Raw genomic sequence first — 8,336 nt, forward strand, 5'->3', positions numbered from 1 at the left:
CTCATGGAGACTCGGGAGCTCCATAACCTGGGGGTGGAGAAAACAGTGCACTCGGGAGGCACACAGGGGACCCACCCAGTCCGTGGAGACTCGGGAGCTCCATCTGATCCCCAAAAGAAACTTGGGAAAAAAAAAAAAAAACACCGGGACGGTAAGGGAAGAGCACCGGGAGGCAAGTCCCACCATCCAAACTGCACGGGTGACAACCACGAAGCGGGAACGCCTGACACGCCACGTAGGTTGGGTTAAACGGGAAAAACGACCCAGCGAGGCTCGGAAGAGACCGCAACCTACAGAGTCCTTTCATGTCACCCACTTCAAGGACAGCGTGTCAGCACCTATCTGCAGGTACAATAAGGACAGATAGCAACCACTAGAAGAATGACACCAGGTACAGGGAGCAATTCACAGACCACAGGGGACTCCTGAAAGTGAGGCTGGGTGACATGTCCCAAAAATGTCCCCATAAACAAGAGAACCGACCCTCAAAGGAACAACTGGTCGACCTCATGACCATGAAAGGACCGAGAGAGCGAGGTGGACATGCCACAAAGCCGGGCGCCCAGCCTCCTCCCGGCCGAGGACCCTGCGACCAGCCGCTAGGGATGGAGCAGGGCAAGAAAAAAAAAATACCTGACGGTACAGGAAACCGGGGACCAGTGAACAGAGAACAGAGAAGCCGTGACCGCAGCCTCCTCTCGGCCTCGAGACGACGAGGCCCGCCTCTGAGGACCGAGAGTTCTGGCAAGGAGAAAAACAAAAGAAAAAAAAGAAAAAAATGCTCCGAGGCCACCCAACGAGTACGGACCAGGGAGGCGAGAAAGCCGTCGAGACCACAGTCTCCTCTCGCCCTCAGGATGGCGAGGCCCACCGCTGAGGACCGAGGAAAAAATAAATAAATAAATAAATAAATAAATAAATAAATAAATAAATAAATAAATAAATAAAGCTCCGAGACCCCCAACGAGTCCGGACCAGGGAGGAGAGAAAGCCGGGACCACAGCCTCCTCTCGGCCTCAGGATGGCGAGGCCCGCCGCCGAGGACCGAGGGTTCTGACAAGGAGGAAAATAATCAAAAGCTCCGACACCCCCAACGAGTCCGGGCACGGGCGGCGGGGAAGAGCCGTGATCAACCAGCGCCCCCTCTCGGCCTCGGGTCGCCGGGGACCCAGGGCTCTCTCTCTCTTAGAGAGAAAAGGCGAGGGAAAGACAGCTTTGAAAGCCGGGGTACTTCACCCATCCTGGGCCTGGCCGGACCCGACACCTAGCGGTGGGACGACGCGAACGACTCAAGCCTTCTGGTCGACCCGCTCAAGTCTCCCGGCACCCTCCCCAGCCGTGGCTTTCGTTCGGTTCCATCCCAGACGCACCCATAGGCGACTCTTCCGGCACAACCTCCTACACAGAGACCGTCCCCAAGCACGACACCGACCGCGGGACACGCCCGCCCGCCAGCCGGGACTCTCGTCACTCTTTCCGCCTCACAAAAGCCACTTCGCCCTCCTTGTCGGCGACCGAGGACCAGGAGCGTTGCACAAAACGGCCAACACCGCTAGGTGGCGCCCGACGACCCACCCGACCCACAGAGATCGCTCGCTCGGCCGCGGCGCGCGAGCCTTCTCTGGCGCGACAGAGTGTCCTCCCACGCTCACGCCCGGAGGTGACACGCACCCACGACAGGGCAGGGGACTCCCCGTCGTCGGTTCCCCCACACCCCATCCCCGAACATGGGTGAACGCGGGCTGGCCGGGACGGACGTTCGGGAGGAGCCACGGACGCTCAGGCTACGAAAACGAAAGGAGAAACCGAGACCACAGGCAGCTAGCTAGGAAAACAGGCCAATCGCTCTCCCTCGTGGAGAGGGAGGGAGGGAGGGAGGGAGGCTCACGGGAAACAAAGAGTGCGTCTCCACGATCAGTGACAGTATTAAGTGGGCCAGTCGAGGGGCTGCGACACTTAGAGCACGGTGAGAGGGAGAGACCGAGGGACTGAGGGAGACCGAGGACCGAGGGAGGGAGGGAGGTGGCCATGGCAGGCAGTCTCCTGCCATCCGAGTCTCCTTTCAAAGACATAGACTTCACCTTGGCCACTGCTTACTTGCTTGCTTGCTTGCTTGCTTGCTTGCTTGCTTGCTTGCCTGCTTGCTTGCCTGCTTGCTTGCTTGCAGTTCTTTTTCTCCACACCACTCCCCACACCCCCGGCACCTACTTCTCAGACTAAATACCGAGTCAGAGAAAACGAAAACAGTCGTGGAATAATGTGTTTGTTTGTGTGTGTGTTTTAAAATATCTCCATTGGATTTCATTTCCAGGAATAATAGGGTCATGCGGATCTGTTGTGAACATTTTCACTTAGGACGGAGAAAATTAAAAGGTCGTTTGATGGATTTCTGGTGGAGGGTCTATTTCCCACCGCGATGAAGATGATCTCCTGATCCTTGTACTTTCAGTTTCTGAGTGCTGCTGGCATGACAGACACGGGCCCTCACACGCGCGTTGACGAGACAGTACTGACTGAGTGACAGCATGGAGCCCGTAGGACAAGGCTTCGGCTTCCCCTTCCCCTCCCACATAAACCAGAAAAATAAATAAATAGATCAATAAATACCCAGAGGCAGAAACATGGAAGCAGCTTCTCAGACCCTTTAGAGAAGGCTCCTGAGGTCTGACTGGGGTGACACACGTGGCAGAGGAGACGACTAGGCCAGGGCTCCTCCCTTCACAACCATCATCCAGGCCCCCAGCACTGCCTGCCTGCCTTCCTCCCTCCCTCCTTCCCTCCTTTTATAAATGCCAGGTTATTTATTTTAATTGACTTATTTTTAATTGCGTTGGGAGGCTAGACATTTTTGGGTTTTCGGGAGTGGACAGACATACGAAAGGAAGGAAGGAAGGAAGGAAGGAAGGAAGGAAGGAAGGAAGGAAGGAAGGAAGGAGAGAAAGGATCAGAGCAGTGAATATACAGGTGCACTGTCATTACACCAATGTGGACTGCAGATAGAAAATAAGAGGAAGAAAAAAAGAATAGAATGTCACCAAAAGGTCAGCCTGGTCTATAAAAGTGAGTTCCAGGACAGCCAGAGCTATTCTATGAAATTGCCCGAGTTCAAATCAGCAATTTCCCAACTCCAACAAGAATGTTTACAGGAAAGGCAACAGATAAAGGCCCATCAAAGAAGTCCAGTGGAGCTGTAGGCACACCCTTTGAAACTTCTCTATTGCAAGGTCACAGAGTTAGGAAAGGATCTTGATCTTAAACTTTCCTTAATAGTAAGTCTCTGTGTGTATCATACTCAAGCCAAGTGCCCTCAGAGCTCATGGAAGATGAAACAGAGCTCTACAATAAGAGACGGGTGTTGGGGTGGGGGGGGGGATTCACTCAAGAAAATTAAAGCAAAGCCCTACACTAACCCTGGCACACAGTAAAATCAGTCCTATGAGGAAATTTTTAGCTCTAATTGCCCACGTTTTACAAAGGCTTCTAACCGGGAAGTGATGATGCATGCCTTTAGTTCCAGCACGCGGCCTGGTCTCCAAGAGCGAGTTCCAGGACTGACTCAAAAACTAGAGAGAAACCCTGTCACAAAAAAAGAACAAACAAACAAAAAAATCTATTACATAAATCAATAGATGCATACATAGATGGAAGAATAGATGAGAGACAGACAGAAAGAGAGAGAGAGAGAGAGAGAGAGAGAGAGAGAGAGAGAGAGACCCAAACCCCATCTTCTGTCTTCTGATGGTACCAGGCTCTCTCCCAGGGGTCACAGAGGAAGGTGGGCAGGCAGCAACGCAGACAGTGTACGTGTGTGATATCAAGCAAGCCTATATGTGATATATAGGGTCTAATAGGGCATTGTCAGTATTACATTGGGGTAGGTCTCAGGAGCACAAGAATCCAAATCTCTGATGTATTCCCTGTCACCAGAAGAGGGCACTAGATCCCCACCATGTGGTTTCTGGAAATTCTCTGCAGTTCTGATTGTTTTCATTGTTCCTCCTGCTTGCCTGTATTTAGTGAGAGAGTGGGTAACACTCCTCCCTGCTTCTCTGTGTGTCTGTGCCTGTCACATCCTGGATAGTCAGAGTGCCCGCCACCTATGCCTGCCTGAGATGTAGCCGGCAGCCCTGGCTGGGGCTGGGGGAAAGGGAGAGAGTGGATTCTCCTGGAGAGCCATGGGCAGAGGCTCTGTGGATTCCCTGCAAGAGGCCTCACTGTTTCAGGTACAGCTGTGACCAGGTCTGAATCCAGGACAGACTCCAAAGCCAGAGAGAATCCCTGTCTCAGAAAATAACAACAACAACAACAAAAAAATAAGTAAACTAATAGATAAATTGATAGCCAGGCAGAGACTCAGAGAGATGATAAAACACCTCAGAGATCAGGGAGCCCAAGGCAGGCAGGTCACTGCGAGTGTAAGGCTACCTTGTTCTGCAGACTGAGATTCAGGACAGGCAAAATGACACAGATAAATTCTGTTTAAAAAAAATGGTGTTCAGTGCATGCCTTTAATCCCTGCACTAGGAGGCAGAGGCAGATGGATCTCTGTGAGTCTGAGGCCAGTCTTGTCTACAAAGTGAGTTCCAGGGCATACAAGGATACACAAGGAAACCCTAAGTTGAAAAACCACAAATAAACAAACAGATAATAACAATAAAAATATTTGAGAGTTCAAATAATTGACTTCATCCACAATAAAAAAATATGGATATCAAAATATCAAATGCACTTGAACACATTGACACAGGAGACCGCTTCCTAAATATAACCCCAGTAGCACAGACACCGAGAGAAACAAAATGAATACAGGAGACCTCCTGACACTGAAAAGCTTCTGCAAAGCAAACGACATGGCCAACAAGACAAAACGACGGCCTACACAATGGGAAAAGATCTTCACTAACCCCACATCAGACAGAGGTCTGGTCTCCACAATATACAAAGAACTCAAGAAATTGGTCATCTAAAGAACAAAGAATCCAATTGACAAAATGGAGTACAGACCTAAACAGAGAACTCTCAATGGAGGAATCTAAAATGGCTGACAGACACTGAAGAAAATGGTCAACATCCTTAGTCATCAGAGAAATGTACATCAAAACGAGTTTCTATGTCTCTTGGATGAAAGAATGAAAGGAGTGCATCCCCACACCCCGGCTCAGTGTTTAGTATCACGTTCTGTTAATTTCTTGTACATTTAGTTTAATTTCACATTTTGTTCATCTCTCTTGGTCTGCACCAAGTGTTTCCCTGTGTGGGGTGGGGCATGGAAGGTGTCTTATTTCAGAACATTTTATTTTACTTTGCTTTGAGACGGTCTTTCCAGTTGTGTAGAACTTAGTTTAATTCCAAATTTTTTAAAAAGATTTGTGGGTTTTTTTATTTTTTTAATATTTATTTATTTATGTACACAATATTCTGTCTCTGTGTATGCCTGAAGGCCAGAAAAGGGATCCAGACCTCATTACATATGGTTCATGAGCCAGCATGTGGTTCCTGGGAATTGAACTCAGGGCCTTTGGAAGAGCAGGCAATGCTCTTAACCACTGAGCCATCTCTCCAGCCCTAAAGAATTTTTTATGGTTTGTTTAACTTTATTTTACATGCAGTGGCATGAATGTGTCAGTTCATCCAGAAATTGGATTTACAATCACTTATGTGCTGCTGCCATGTGGGTCCTAGGAATTGAACCCACTTCTTCAGGAAGAGCCACCAAACCATCTCTCCAGGCCTTCCTTTAATTTAACAAATGTATTGGTGTGTCTCTAGGTGTGCCTCTCTCTCTCTCTCTCTCTCTCTCTCTCTCTCTCTCTCTCTGTGTGTGTGTGTGTGTGTGTGTGTGTGTGTGTGTGTGTGTGTGTGTGTGACTCTGTGTGTCTGTGGGGTGGCCTTTGACTTTACCAAGGTGAACACATTCAAGAGAAGAGATGGTGATTTACAGATAGAACACAAAAAAAAACAAAACAAAAACAAACAGATAGCTTGATCTTTAAAAGTGAGTTCCAGGACAGCCAAGGCAGGGCTATTACCTGAAATTGACTGAATTCATATCAGCAATTTCTCAACTCCAACAAGAATGTTTACAGAGAAGTCAAGAAAAAAAAATCATGTTGAATGAAGTGCCAGAGTCAAAGACCCCTGCTCCACTACCTGCCAACCCTGGCTGTATTTTGAATCTCATATTTGATTTCTCTCTCCACGTACATTGAGTTTAATACATGTGAAGGCAGACTGAAGAAAACAATCAAGAAAAAGAGAAAACATGAGGAGTGGGACAAAACAGAGATCTAGAATGGGAGAGAGAGGGAGAGAGAGAGAGAGAGAGAGAGAGAGAGCGCATTCACCTCAGTCCTGTGAGAAAACCACCTCAGTCCTTTGAAGAAATTTATAAGTCTCATTGCCTACCATTCTAAAAATTAAAACCATCTACTTGGGTGGTGGCGGCGGCGCATTCCTTTATTCCCGGTTCTCAGCCTATTCTACAAGAGCTACTTCCAGGACTGGGTCCAAAGCCAGAGAGAAGAAAAGTTTGTGATTTACTTAACTTCATTATATGTGCAATGGTGTGAGGGTGTCAGATCACCCCGGAACTGCATTTACAATCACTTATGTGCTGCCATCTGGGTGCTGGGAATTGAACTCAGGACCTTTGGAAAAGCAGGCAATGCTCTTAACTGCTGAATCATCTCTCCAGCATTAAAGAATTTTTTATGGTTTATTTAACTTTATTTTACGTGCAGTGGCATGAATGTGTCAGATCATCCTGAAACTGGATTTACAGTCACTTATGTGCTGCTGCCATGTGGGTCTTGGGAATGGAACTCACTTCTTCAGGAAGAGCCACCAAGCTCTTCAATGGTGTTTTACAGATAGAAAATAAGAAAACAAGACAAAAACAAACAGATAGCCTGATCTTTAAAAGTGAGTTCCAGGACAGTCAGGACTATTACATGAAATTGCCTGAGTTCAAATCAGCAATTTCTCAATTCCAACAAGAATGTTTACAGAGAAGTCAAGAAAAAAAAAAACCAACAAATCAGGTTGAATGAAGTGCCAGAGTCAAAGGCCTGCTCCACTACCTGCCAACCCTGGCTGTATTTTGAATCTCATATTTGGTTTCTCTCTCCACGCACATTGAGTTTAATACATGTGAAAGGCAGACTGAAGGAAACAATCAAGAAAAAGAGAAAACATGAGGAGTGGGACAAAATAGAGATCTAGAATGGGAGAGAGAGAGAGAGAGAGAGAGAGAGCATTCACTTCAGTCCTGTGAGAAAACCACCTCAGCCTCATTTATAAGTCTCATTGCCCACCATTCTAAAAATTAAAACCATCTAGCTGGGTGGTGGTGGCGGCGCATTCTTTTATTCCTGGTTCTCAGCCTATTCTACAAAAGCTACTTCCAGGACAGGCTCCAAAGCCAGAGAGAAGAAATGTTTGTGATTTACTTAATTTCATTACATGTGCAATGGTGTGAGGGTGTCAGATCACCCAGGAACAGCATTTACAATCACTTATGCGCTGCCATGTGGGTGCTGGGAATTGAACTGAGATATCTCTCCTGAAAATTGAACTCAGGACCTCTGGAAGAAGAGCCAGTTCTCTTAAACTCTGAGCTATTTCTTCAGCCCTTGTTTGTTTCTTTAATTTAGGAAAAAGAATACTGTATTATTTTAATGCATGAGCACTCTCTCTGCACCCACTTCCATTCACCAAGAGAGTGCACTAGATCTCCACCCTGTGGTTTCTGGTAATTTCAGAAATTCCATCTCTGCACTTCTGATACTTTCCTTGTCCATGAAGAGGACATGAATAACATTAAAAATCAAAATCCCCTGGCAGTATTTCTTTGCCAAATGCATGACAGTTCTATATGAGACCACCCCGTAGCATTGTTTTATTTCATTTATTTTGTGATTTCTGACTCTCTCGTACATTGAGTTTAACTTCAGATTTTATTTGTTTTTCTCAGTGTTCCCATGTCTATCCCCGTGAGTGCGTGTGTGAGAGTGTGTGCCTGTGTGCGTGTGTGCGTGTGTGTGTGTGTGTGTGTGTGTGTCTGTGTGTGTCTGTGTGTGTGTGTCTGTGTCTATGTTTATGTATATGTGGGGGGGATTACAATTCAAACTATTTTAGTGAAGGCCCTTTGCAGACAAGACAGCATGGCTGTTAACTTCACCAAGATGAAAGCTTTTAGAAGGCTGCCTTTGGTAACCACCATGAGAGCTGACCTCAACAAGATGGTAGACACCATGAGGCATATTTTCAAGGTCCATTTCTTTTTCTGTCTCCTAGCCTCTAGAGCACCATGATTTGAATGCAGTGTCTCCAGATTC

General features: G+C 47.1%; 1 long non-coding RNA gene across 1 annotated transcript; it reads left to right on the forward strand.

The window, feature by feature from the left end:
* The first annotated feature begins 1,597 nt into the window (after window positions 1-1,597).
* On the forward strand, window positions 1,598-2,606 carry LOC148117076 (uncharacterized). Its single transcript, XR_015737199.1, has 2 exons — window positions 1,598-1,966; window positions 2,312-2,606. It is a non-coding gene; the product is annotated as an uncharacterized LOC148117076 (long non-coding RNA).
* Window positions 2,607-8,336: the final 5,730 nt, after the last annotated feature.

The sequence above is a fragment of the Myodes glareolus genome, unplaced genomic scaffold, assembly GCF_982192425.1.
Source record: "Myodes glareolus unplaced genomic scaffold, mMyoGla1.1 HAP1_SCAFFOLD_83, whole genome shotgun sequence".
Lineage (NCBI taxonomy): Eukaryota > Metazoa > Chordata > Mammalia > Rodentia > Cricetidae > Myodes > Myodes glareolus.